Raw genomic sequence first — 12,261 nt, 5'->3', positions numbered from 1 at the left:
AAGCAATTCCTTGCAAGTGATGCAAAGGACAAAGTGCTCACCGAATGGCGGAGTTTAAGGCTTCTCTCTCATGAGTCTATCCACAAATATGTGGACAAGTTTTGGGATTTACATCTCAAGGATACTGTCTTTCAAAAGATAGACTTTGCTGAGCAAAAAAAACAATTCTGTGCAGGATTACCTGAGGAGATGGCCGAGTATGTCAACTCTCAACGGCCTGACTCTATCAGTGAAGTAATCCACCATACCATGGTTGCTTCACGCATCAATTTCCAACAAGGGGTTAGACGGAATGTCAAACCCATGGAAAATAAAGACAAAAGTGATGCAAAGGGAAAAGTTAATGCCCAAAATTTTTCCCACGGCCATTCCAACAACAACAACAACAATCGGTCCAAGGAGAAAGGAGTTTACAAAGGTAAAAATAAACTCTCTCCTGAAGAGCTTGAAACTTTTTGCAAGGATCAAAAATGTTTTAAGTGTGGGGAGCAAGGACATGGCTATCGTTCTTGCCCCAAAAGAAATGCTCGCAATGAGACTCCTAGAGCTTCCACTATCGAAGCTTCAAAAGAGGATACTCATTGCAAAGGATCACCTCTCTCCTATGCTTGGGGAAAGGTAAGGGAGCATGGTGCTTTCATCCTGTTTGACCCTGGTTCTGGTCTCAACTTCATATCAATGGAGTTGGCCACCAAGTTGGGCATTCAAGCTTTTGAGATGGGAGATGTTGTAACGGCCGATGCCGCTTTCAAGGGACAACAAGCCTCCGTTACTCCCTTGATTGGGAAGTTGAGGCTTCATGTCCAAAGCTATGTCGACAAAGAAGACTTCTTCATCTCTCCTCTCCAACATGAGGATGTTATCCTAGGGATACCATGGTTCAACCGCATGGCTGCCAACATGAAGTTCCCTGAAAGGAGAATCTACTTCACCTACAGGGGAAAGAATATGTATATAGATGCTAATGAGTCTGGTCGTACTATACCACTTGTAAATCCTCTCGCCCTTGATAAATCAATGAAAAGCTCAGTTTCTGTGTACATGATTTTTGTCAAAGAATCCCAAAAAGGTCCTAATGTTTCATCAAAGGTGAATGGTAGGAATCAAGAAGAGTTAGACTTGTCTAACTTTCTAAAAAGATTCCAAGATGTGTTCATTGATGATATCCCTATGGACTTACCTCCAAAACGAGGGGATGATGACCATCGAATTGAGCTCCTATCAGGAAGCTCACCGCCTAACAAACCTCCCTATCGAGTTTCACAAGCTCAACAGGAGGAGATCATGAGGCAAGTACAAGAACTGGTAGACAAAGGAATGGTGAGGCCTAGCTCCTCTCCCTTTTGCTCTCCAGTCCTCTTAGTGCAAAAGAAAGATGGTACATACCCCATGTGTGTGGACTATCGCGCACTAAACCATATCACTATCAAAAACAGATTTCCCGTACCCCGGGTAGAAGATCTGTTTGATAAGCTACAAGGCTCTACCTACTTTAGTAGGATTGACCTTAAAAGTGGCTACCATCAAATAAGGATAGTGAATGAAGATATCCTAAAGACTGCGTTTTGAACAACATTTGGCCTTTATGAATATCTAGTCATGTCTTTTGGCTTGACTAATGCACCAGCTACATTCAATCGATTAATGGAGAAAAATTTTAGACCCTACCGCAAATTCACTGGAGTGTTCTTTGATGATATCATCATCTACTCCAATTCCTTGGAGGAACACAAGCAACATCTCCAAGTGATTTTTCAAGCATTAAGGGAGAATAAGCTTTTTCTCAATCAAAAGAAAAGCGAATTTTTCCTTCAAGAGATTCAATACTTAGGTCACATTATCTCTCGAGATGGTATCCGTATGGATCCATCAAAGTTGGAGGTAATAAAAGCATGGCCTAATCCAAGGAATCTACATGAGCTAAGAAGCTTTATTGGTATGTGTGCATACTATAGATGCTTCATAGCAAAATTCTCTCAAATAGCAGGACCATTACATGACTTAACAAAGAAAAACGTTAAGTATTCATGGACTGCTAAGGAGCAAAGTGCTTTTGACAAGCTCAAAGAGAAGCTTATCTCCCAACCAGTCCTCATGCTTCCGGATCTCTCAAAGCCATTTGAGGTCCAATGTGATACTTGTGGTGATTGCCTTGGAGCAGTCTTGCTTCAAGAAGGGCATGCCATAGCATATGAGAGCCGAAGGCTCAACACGGATGAACGGGTCTTAGGCATTTATGAGAAAGAGCTGTTAGCTGTTCTACATGCCCTAGACACATGGAAGCACTATCTATTAGGGACTCCATTCATCTTACGAACAGACCATCAAAGTCTCAAGTACTTCATGACGCAAACAAAGCTTTCCGACAAACAAATGAGGTGGGCAAATTTTCTTTCACAATTTAATTTCCACATTGCTCACATTGCTGGTAAGCATAATCAAGTGGCTGATGCACTTTCGCAACGACCAAAAGTTAATGTTGTGTCAATAGCAACTCACAATGATCTATCTTCTATGATAGATGAGTATGCTACTGACCCTAACTTTAAAGATATAATGTCAGCCCTTGCTTTGGGGAAGAAAGAGGAACCATTCACCTTGCAGGATGGTTATCTTCTCCATGGCAATAGGCTATGTGTTACCCACTCCCTTCGTGAGAAAGTCATGTATGAATCCCATGCCCCTCCCTATGCGGGCCATAGAGGCATTCAACCTACTCTTCGAGGAGTAGAGACGTACTTTTATTGGCCTACCATGAAAGTGGACATACAAGAGTATGTTTCAAAATTTGTAGTATGCCAAAAGACCAAGTATGATAGAGGGAAGCAACCTGGATTACTCCAGCCATTTCCAATTCCTAATTCACCATGGGAGAGTATATCCATGGATTTTATCTTTGGATTACCAAAATCTATCCATGGGAATACGGGAATATGGACAATAGTCGACAGGTTTAGCAAGCAAGCACACTTTATCCCTGTCAAGAAGACTATTAAGGCACACCAAATGGCAACTCTCTTTATATCATAGATTTTCAAACACCATGGATTGCCAACCTCCATCGTGTCAGATAGAGATCCTAGAATGACAAGTAATTTTTGGAAAGGTCTCTTCGAAAATCTAGGTACAAGATTGAATTTCTCTTCGGCCTATCACCCACAAACGGATGGCCAAAGTGAGATAGCCAATCTTACAATTCTTGATCTACTAAAGACCTATGTTACAGAAGTAGATCAACGCTCACAATGGGAAAAGTACTTACCTCATGTAGAGTATGCGTATAATAATACTATCCATACTTCTACGGGAAAAGCACCTTTTGAAATCATAGAAGGAAGACCTAAAAGTCCCTTGCTACTTACAGTACATGGGAAGATCTTCGCTGCCGATGAGTATAGCCGTGACCTCCAAACATCTTTTCAAAAGATTAAGGAGGCTATATCCATCTCCCAACTAAGGCAAAAAGCTGCTGCTGACAAGCACAGAAGGGCCTTAACGTTCAAAGAAAATGATTGGGTCTTACTTAAGTTTCCTAAGGCTCGATTGAGGCAAACGACGGGAAAAAACCCTACGGGCCATCAAAAGTATTATGCTAAACTAGCAAAAAGATACTATGGTCCTTTTCAAATTTTGAAGCCAATCAATGAGGTAACTTATCAACTCAAGTTACCTAGCCATTGGCTCATACACAATGCTTTTCATGTGAGCCTACTCAAGCCCTGCAAAGGAGAGCCTCCAAATGAACCAATTATTGAAGACCCTCCCGAAATCGAAGATCAAGAAGAGGTACTACAACCCGAAGCTATCCTTCGACATGAAGACAAGGTACTACGACATGGTAAGATTATCCGACGGTATCTTATTAAGTTCAAAAATTATCCTTTTGAAGATGCTAGATGGATGCAAGGAATCCAGCTTAAGGATAGTATGAACCTTGTCAATGCTTACAATGCTACCCTAGAGTAACCAAATGTCCATGTTTCTTTGAAATGATTAATGTTTTTGTCTTATAAGACTAGTTCTCTCTTTATTGTGCCAAAATTTAAGTAGTATGTATACTAAGAATCATGTTTGGGATGACGCCGTCTCTCAAACACCATGTAGAATTTGTCACTCTACTTGGGAGGAGGAAATGGACTAAAGAGTAGACATGCTTGCGGCAGCTATGTCTCCCAAGCACCAAATGGATTAGCCATCCATCTTGGAATGATGTCGTAGGGTAAAAAGGGATCCTCTACCCGCTAAGACAAATTGACTAATGACTATGACTTTATCTCTTTTACCTCATAGTCGAGGACGACTATGATTTCAAGAGAGAGGTAATGTCATCAAATATCTAATATCTAACCAACCCAAATGATTGTCTAATATTGATTTGATCACTTAATATGGGATAATAAACGGGAACAAGGGTTAGAATATAGACATGTGCTTACGGATCTATCTCAACACGGGGCCAATGGTAAAGGGGCCCAAATGAGAGATGGTCTGTCAATGAGAGATGGTTAATTAATGAAGCTTAAAAGACCTTAGGGTTAGCTTCATTAAAGACCTCCAATGGTTAGTGTTAAAAGTCCTTTGACCTTAAGCAAGCTAGGGTTGAGCTTGAGGTGGGAACTCGACCTAAACTTAAGCAAGCTAGGGCTGTGCTTGAGGTGGGAACCTTAAGCAAGCTAGGGTTGTGCTTGAGGTGGGAACCTTAAGCAAGATAGGGTTGTGCTTGAGGTGGGAACTCGACCTAAACTTAAGCAAGCTAGGGCTATGCTTGATGTGGGAACCCGACCTAATCTTAAGAAAGCTAAGGCTGTGCTTGAGGTGGGAACCCCACCTAAGGTGCTTGTCATGCTTGATGACTAAGGTACTTGAGGTACTTGTCACATTTAATGAGGAAGTTGCTTGAGAAGCTTCCTATGCATGGGGGGTAAGATGCTTGAGTCAAAAAGAGAACCTACTCACTTAATGAGGAAGTTGCTTGAGAAACTTCCTATGCATAAAAATCTCAAAGTTAGGGAAATTCTAAAAGAGCACATGGGACACATGTCAGACTCTCACTAAGCTCAACCACATGGGAGCTTGAATGCTATTGGTTGGGATAAAGAGGGGTCCAATGAGCTTTCACTTCCACCTAACAAATATCTAGATGTTTTCAAGCTCTCTCTCTCTAAGGGGTAAGGAGGACACTTGTCAAAACAATACCCATATGCTTGACTGCATGTGGCATGTGATTGGCTAAGGGGAGAGGGGTCCAATGAGCCCTCCTTCTCCAAGCTTGTGAGAGTGAAAGCCTACACCAACACTCTTGGCTATGGAATGCAAATCCAACCAAGAGTCATGCTTCAATGCTTAAGCTTGCCATCTTCTCCATCTCCATTACTATGATATTATGTATGCTAGCAAGAAGAGTAATGATATGTGAGGAACTACTTCTTTCTTCTATGGAATGTTTCTTCTTCCTCTTCCCTATCCTCATTCCCCGCTAGCTCTCTCCACCTTTGAAGGTGTTTGAGGCCTTGGGACTGAGGCTTGGGATAGTTAATGCTTTCTTCAAGTTTATGTTATGTTATGTTTGTGATGCATGAATCTTTCCATCTTCATTGCATCACCAAGGTCACAAGGAACACAAAGATTGTATTGTACCAAGTCTCTCTTGATGGGAGAAACTATAATACAAATGCCTATTGGAGGGGGGACCGGCTCCATATGAATCCGGTCCTCAACTATTGTCATGTTCTCTAAACTCTCTCTCTCTTGCAAAAGTATTGTTCATGCCAAGTTAACTAAGTACCATGTTTATGTTGCTACCATCAATTAAGTTCACCCGCTATGCTCACAAAGTAATCTCTTAAAAGTGCTTCACCTACTTTCCTAATTCCGCTACTCTCAAAGTTCATAGGCCATTTCCATTACAAAGGGCATGCCATATGAAAGTCGAAGGCTCGACCTTGTTGAGCAAGCTCTAGGCATATATGAAAAGGAACTCCTTGCAGTTCTACATGCCTTAGACTCATGGAAGCACTATTTATTGGGAACTCCTTTCATTCTGCGAATGGATCACCAAAGTCTTAAGTACTTCATGACGCAGACCAAGCTCTCCGACAAACAAATGAGGTGGGCAAATTTCCTTTCGCAATTTCATTTTCATATTGCTCACATAGCTGGCAAGCATAATCAAGTAGCTGATGCACTCTCAAGACAGCCGAGAGTGAATGGTTTCCATAGCAACTCACAATGATCTATCTTCAATGATAGATAAGTATGCTATTGATCCCGATTTTAGAGATGTGATTTCAGCCCTTGCATTAGGGAAGAAAGAAGAACCATTTACTTTACAAGATGGTTATCTTCTCTATGGCAATGGACTATGCGTTACTAACTCACTACGTGAGAAAGTAATGTATGAATCTCATACTCCTCCTTATGCGAGGCATAGAGGGATTCAGTCTACCTTAAAGGGAATTGAAACATATTTCTATTGGCCTACCATGAAAGTGAACGTACAAGAGTATGTTTCTAAATGTGTGGTATGCCAAAAGACAAAATTTGATAGAGGAAAGCAACCTGGATTGCTTCAACCCTTGCCTATCCCTAATTCACCATGGGAGAGCATATCCATGGATTTTATCTTTGGATTGCCTAAGTCCATCCATGGGAATACGGGAATATGGACGATAGTAGACAGGTTCAGTAAACAAGTTCATTTTATACCTGTCAAAAAGACTATCAAAGGCCATCAAATGGTAGCCCTCTTCATTTCACAAATTTTCAAGTACCATGGCTTGTTAATGTCCATAGTGTCGGATAGAGATCCTAGAATGACCAGTAATTTTTGGAAGGGTCTCTTTGAGAATTTACGGACAAGGCTAAACTTCTCTTCGGCCTATAATCCACAAACGGATGGCCAAAGTGAAATAGCTAACCTAACAATCCTTGATCTACTAAAAGACTACGTAACGGAAGTAGATCAAAGATCCCAATGGGAGAAGTACTTACCCTTAGTGGAGTATGCTTACAATAATATTGTACATACTTCCACAGGAAAAGCACCTTTTGAGGTGATTGAGGGAAGATCAAAAAGTCCCTTGCTACTTAAGGTACATGGGAAGAACTTCGTTGCAGATGAGTATAGCTGAGACCTACAAGAATCTTTTCAAAAGATTAAGGATGGTATCTCTATCTCACAACAAAGGCAAAAGGCTGATGCTGACAAGCACAGAAGAGCCCAAGCCTTTAAAGAAAATAATTGGGTCTTATTAAAATTTCCCAAGGCTCGATTAAGGCACACGACAGGCAAGAATCCTACGAGACACCAAAAGTACTATGCTAAACTAGCAAAAAGGTACTATGGTCCCTTCCAGATTATTAGGCCAATCAATGAGATGGCCTATCAACTCAAGTTTCCCAATCATTGGCTCATACAAAATGCTTTCCATGTGAGCCTATTAAAGCCTTACAAAGGAGAGCCACCTCAAGAACCAACTACTGAAGACCCACCGGAGATCGAGGACCAAGAAGAGGTGCTGCAGCCCGAGTCCATTCTCCGACATGAAGACAAGGTACTAAGAGGTGTTAAGACTATCCGAAGATATCTTATTAAGTTTAAGAATCATCCTTTTGAAGATGCTAGATGGATGCAAGGCATACAATTAAAGGATAACCTAAACCTTGTCAATGCTTACAATGCTTCCCAAGAGTAAGCAAATGTACAAAATGTACAAAATGTTAAAAATGAACAAAGTTTTTGTCTTATAAGACTCTCTTTTTTTTTATTGTGGACAAAAATGAAGTAGTATGCATGCTTAGATCAAGTTTGCGGAGACGACGTCTCCCAAACACCAAGTAGAGCTTGCCACTCTACTATGGAAGATTGATAGGACTAATGTGCAGACATGCTTGCGGCAGCCTCAGGCTCTCAAGCGCCAAATGGACTAGTCATCCATTGTGGAATGATGTCGTAGGGTAACACAGGGATCCTCTACCCGCTAAGAAAAGGACTCATGAGTATGCTTTATCTTCTCTACACCATAGTCGAGGACGACTATGATTTCAAGAGAGAGGTAATGTCATAATAATCAATATCTAATTCTCCTAAATGATTTTCTCATGTTAAACTGATCATTTAATATGGGGAAGTGCCAGGGGAGAAAAAGCTAGAATATTGGTTAAGCTAGCAGACCGGCCACAATAGGGATCCAAAGGAGGGAAAATAGGGATCCAAAGGGGGGGGGCATCTGCAAAAGAGCCATGTGCAACAATGGGCTAAAAAGACCCTAAGGTTCAGCCCATTAAGACTTCCAAAATGCTAAGGTTCCAAAATTCAAAGGTTGTGTCCAAAGGTCAACCATGGGGGGAATTGGATGCTTTGTGTGTGTCCCAAAAGTCTTTACAAATCCCTACATAGGAGGGGGCGAGCCTTGCTTGTAGGGGATGAGAGAGAAAGTCACACACACACACACACACAAGCTCCCTTTACACAAAGGGAATGAGGGACACATGTCAGCTCCCTAGCCCAGATGCCCACAAGGTGTACCCAATTCCTATTGGATGGCCTTGGAGGTGGACCAATGAGAATTAGGCTAGAGTAAATCTAGTTTAATTAATTTAAAAACACTTAATAAAAGAACCAATGAGAATTAAGCTCTCAAGAAGACTATTGGACAGTCTCCCAAGGGGTCCAATGTGCATTCAGCAGCCCAATGGCTTGCCTGATTCCTATTGGCCAAGAGGTAAAGGGGTCCAATGAGAGTTTAGTTGCATTTATTAATTACATCAAGCTCTCACAAAAGGGGAAAAGGGGACACATGTCATAAGGCTATCACTTATACTGTTTTATTATCATTGGCTAGCCCTAGGGAGGTCCAATGAGAGTGGAGCATGAGCAAATAGCAAGAGGGGTCGACCAAGAGAGAGAGGGGGCTGATTTTTGCAAGGCATTATCACACACACACTCACACAATCTCATGTGTGAAGTAAAGAAGACTCTCTCCTTCTCAAGCTTTAATGGAAAGCTTATCACCTACTCCAAGCTTGTGAGAAGGGAGGCCTACACCAACAACTCTTGGCTTTGTGATGCAAATCCAACCAAGAGCCAAGATTCAATGCATGCTTATCTCCTCTACCATGCTAATTACTAAGCTAAGCTATGCTAATATGAGTAATTATGTGAGGAGATGTACATCTTTCTCGTAAGACTACTCCTTCTTCCTCTCAATCTACTCTCATACCCCGCTAGCTCTCACCATCTTCGAAGGTGTGTGAGGTCTTGGGTCTGAGACCGGATATAATTGATGTGGTGTTTGAGAAGTGTTTTTCTTGGTGCATGAAGCTTTCATCTTCATTACACTAGCTAGTCTTGAAGGAACACAAAGAATTGTATTGTACAATGTCTCTCTTGATGGGAGAAACCATAATACAAAGCCTTTTGGAGGGGGGACCAGCTCCATGTACATCCGGTCCTCAACTGTTGTCAATAGCTTAATTTCTCTCTCTTTTGAAAGTATTGTTCATGCTATCTAACTAGGTGTTATACGTTTTGTTGCTCTCTCCACCCAAGCACTCTTGTAATTTTCATTAGGAATCTATTCTAATGAAATGCCCACTATGTTCATGCTAATTTCCGCTACACACAAGTATTTAGGCCATTTAATGTTACATAGAAATTATTTTTGCACATACTTTTAGCATAAGAGTAAGAGAGAAGAATCTTGCACACAAGTGACCTAAAATCCTAGCCCCCAAACTCCACGGCACCTCTTTCTAGAGTTTATTTAATTTTATTATGAAACCTATTTTAGGTGCCAAGTATTTAGGGCCCCTCTTTACACTTTAGTCCATGAGTGGTGTCTTTCACTTATTGCACGACCCTTTATAAGGTGAGTTCTCAATAGATATATACAATGAAACCTTATTGGAAAAATAACTAAAACATTGTGCAAATAAAAATGGCCGAGAGAGATTATTTGGCACCTTCTCCTCAATTCCCAAAATTCCAATCTACACAGCATCAATCTCATTGTTAGCAAACATAAAAAGACAGCACTGTAATTAACAGTTACATGCCAACTATCCCAAACTGTAATGCTAACCACATACAACAGGAGGGTGCCCAAACTCGTAACAAAGCTAGTGGTGATAGGTGGGGGGAGAGACAAGGTAGGAGCCCCTTGTAGCATGGGTTTCTTCTTAGGTCGAATGTGGGTCAAATGAGGGGGTATCTTTATCCCATGAGATTCCATGAATCTCCTCATGATATGAGGGGAGTGCTCCATCCATTCATGATGCTCCTCAGTGTCAGTATTGAGGAGGTGCCCATGTTGGCAACAATCTCCCTGAGGCAGGTGATAGCTCGATGGATGCCCTCTACAGCCAGTGTGTAGAGGTTAAACCAAGTGGTGAGGTCAAGCTGGTGGAGGATAAGATCCTCTCCTCTGGCCCGTGTTAGAGTTGCAAGGTCCAGCTCAATCAAAGTTGCATGGAATACAAGCTCTTTGATACAGAGTACAAAGTCTTGTACAATGAAGAAGGGTGGTGGAAGCTACTCTTCATAACCGATGGTAGTGAGTGCCACGTCCTAGCCCTCTATTCCTTGTGAAGCTAACATGGGCTTAAGAAAGGTAAGAGGGGAGAATCCAAAAAGAACAACCTAATAGATATGAGGTATTCCTTTTTAGGGGCACTCATGTGTAGGGGACATGCCATATATGGCTTATGAATTGATAATTACCATGTTTACCATAGCCCATTGTCACAAAGAGAGAGAGAGGGGGGGGGGGGGGGGGGGGGGGGGGGGGGGGGGGGGGGGGGGGGGACATGCCATATATGGCTTATGAAGGGATAATTACCATGTTTACCATAGCCCATTGTCAAAGAGAGAGAGAGAGAGAGAGAGAGAGAGAGAGAGAGAGAGAGATCCATGCAAAAAATTGCATCAAAGGGACAAGTTTTGAAACATATGTCCTCTTTTACATTGATAATGCTAGAAACCATAGAGTACACCAAGAGCTAGGTTAAGCTTCTCCACACAATGCAAGGAAAAACCACATACAAGTACATGCTTGGAAAGAGTGATCAAGGAATGCATAACAATAAAAAGTAAGCATGTTCAAACATAGATTAATGCAAGCAACACACACATAAGCATAATTAGTATGTAAGCAAAAGGGTAGTGGTGAAGAAGAAGGAGAGATACTTCAAGCACACTTATTCTCCAAAAGGTGAGTCTACATGTTACAAAGCGCCTTTTATACATAGGATTCATATGCATTGTTCGGGCGTCCACAATTAATGAGCATTTGAAATTTACTAATTAAGTTGTTCTTACAACTTGGAACTTAGCACCAACCGGATCTTCGTTATACAACACAAAATTTTGAAAAAATACATGGGAAATAATATTTACAAAGGGAATTTGTAAATCGTTTCTGTGCTTCTATTCCAATCCACCCTTAAGTGTTGTCACTTGCACTGTGTAGTGCGTGAAAACCACTACCCAAGGAAGCTCGAGCACCTTGTTTCCGCTAGTTGATGTCTTTCTCTTCCACTGTATGCAATCCTTGAATTCATTGGTGTCTGCCTTTGGAGCCAACAACTAATCCACCATGTTGAAGCACTATTGTTCCTCATTATCCATGTGAGGAAGCAAGTGATTAGTCTCTCTCAATGGGCTCTTGATGCAAAGGAGCCTCTTTTTGGACATGCTCTTGGTGCGCAAGAGAAGCCTTCTATGAAGAGAAATGACAATTGTTCATCTTGAGAGTTTCATTTATGAAGCCTTCTATGAAGAGAAATGACAATTGTTCATCTTGCGGTAACTCTCTCACTAGACACCGGGGTGGTCGGGGTGGCTTCCCTGATAGCCGTTGTAATTTTGATCCCTGGATGTTGTCATGGCTTTACATGAGCACGACAAAACCTTGTAATTTTTTGGGCTGCTGAATATAATCCACTCACGATTGTGAGTTTTGTTTTGTTTTTTTTAACTCTCTCACTAGACATCTCTCAATATATTGTTTGAAGCGAAGAAAAGATTCCTTCACCTTTTTGTTTTCCTTTTTCTTAAAAGCATAGATTTGGGAAACGGTGTTATGCTAGACACTTTTGGAGAATTTCCTGCTCTTGCAAGAGTTGATCAATGTTTATGAAATATCTGTTGTTTAATAGTTGGGACTAAGTCAATGTTGTTTGTTCCAATGTCAAACCAAATCTTTCATACTACATATAAAAATTTGCCACTTGTTTGGCTCTTAAGACTCTCACTGTTAAAGA

Source organism: Adiantum capillus-veneris, chromosome 12, assembly GCF_014529385.1.
Source record: "Adiantum capillus-veneris isolate H3 chromosome 12, ASM1452938v2, whole genome shotgun sequence".
In the NCBI taxonomy this organism is placed as follows: domain Eukaryota; kingdom Viridiplantae; phylum Streptophyta; class Polypodiopsida; order Polypodiales; family Pteridaceae; genus Adiantum; species Adiantum capillus-veneris.
The sequence above is the reverse complement of the archived record's forward strand: the minus strand, read 5'-3'. Positions refer to the sequence as shown.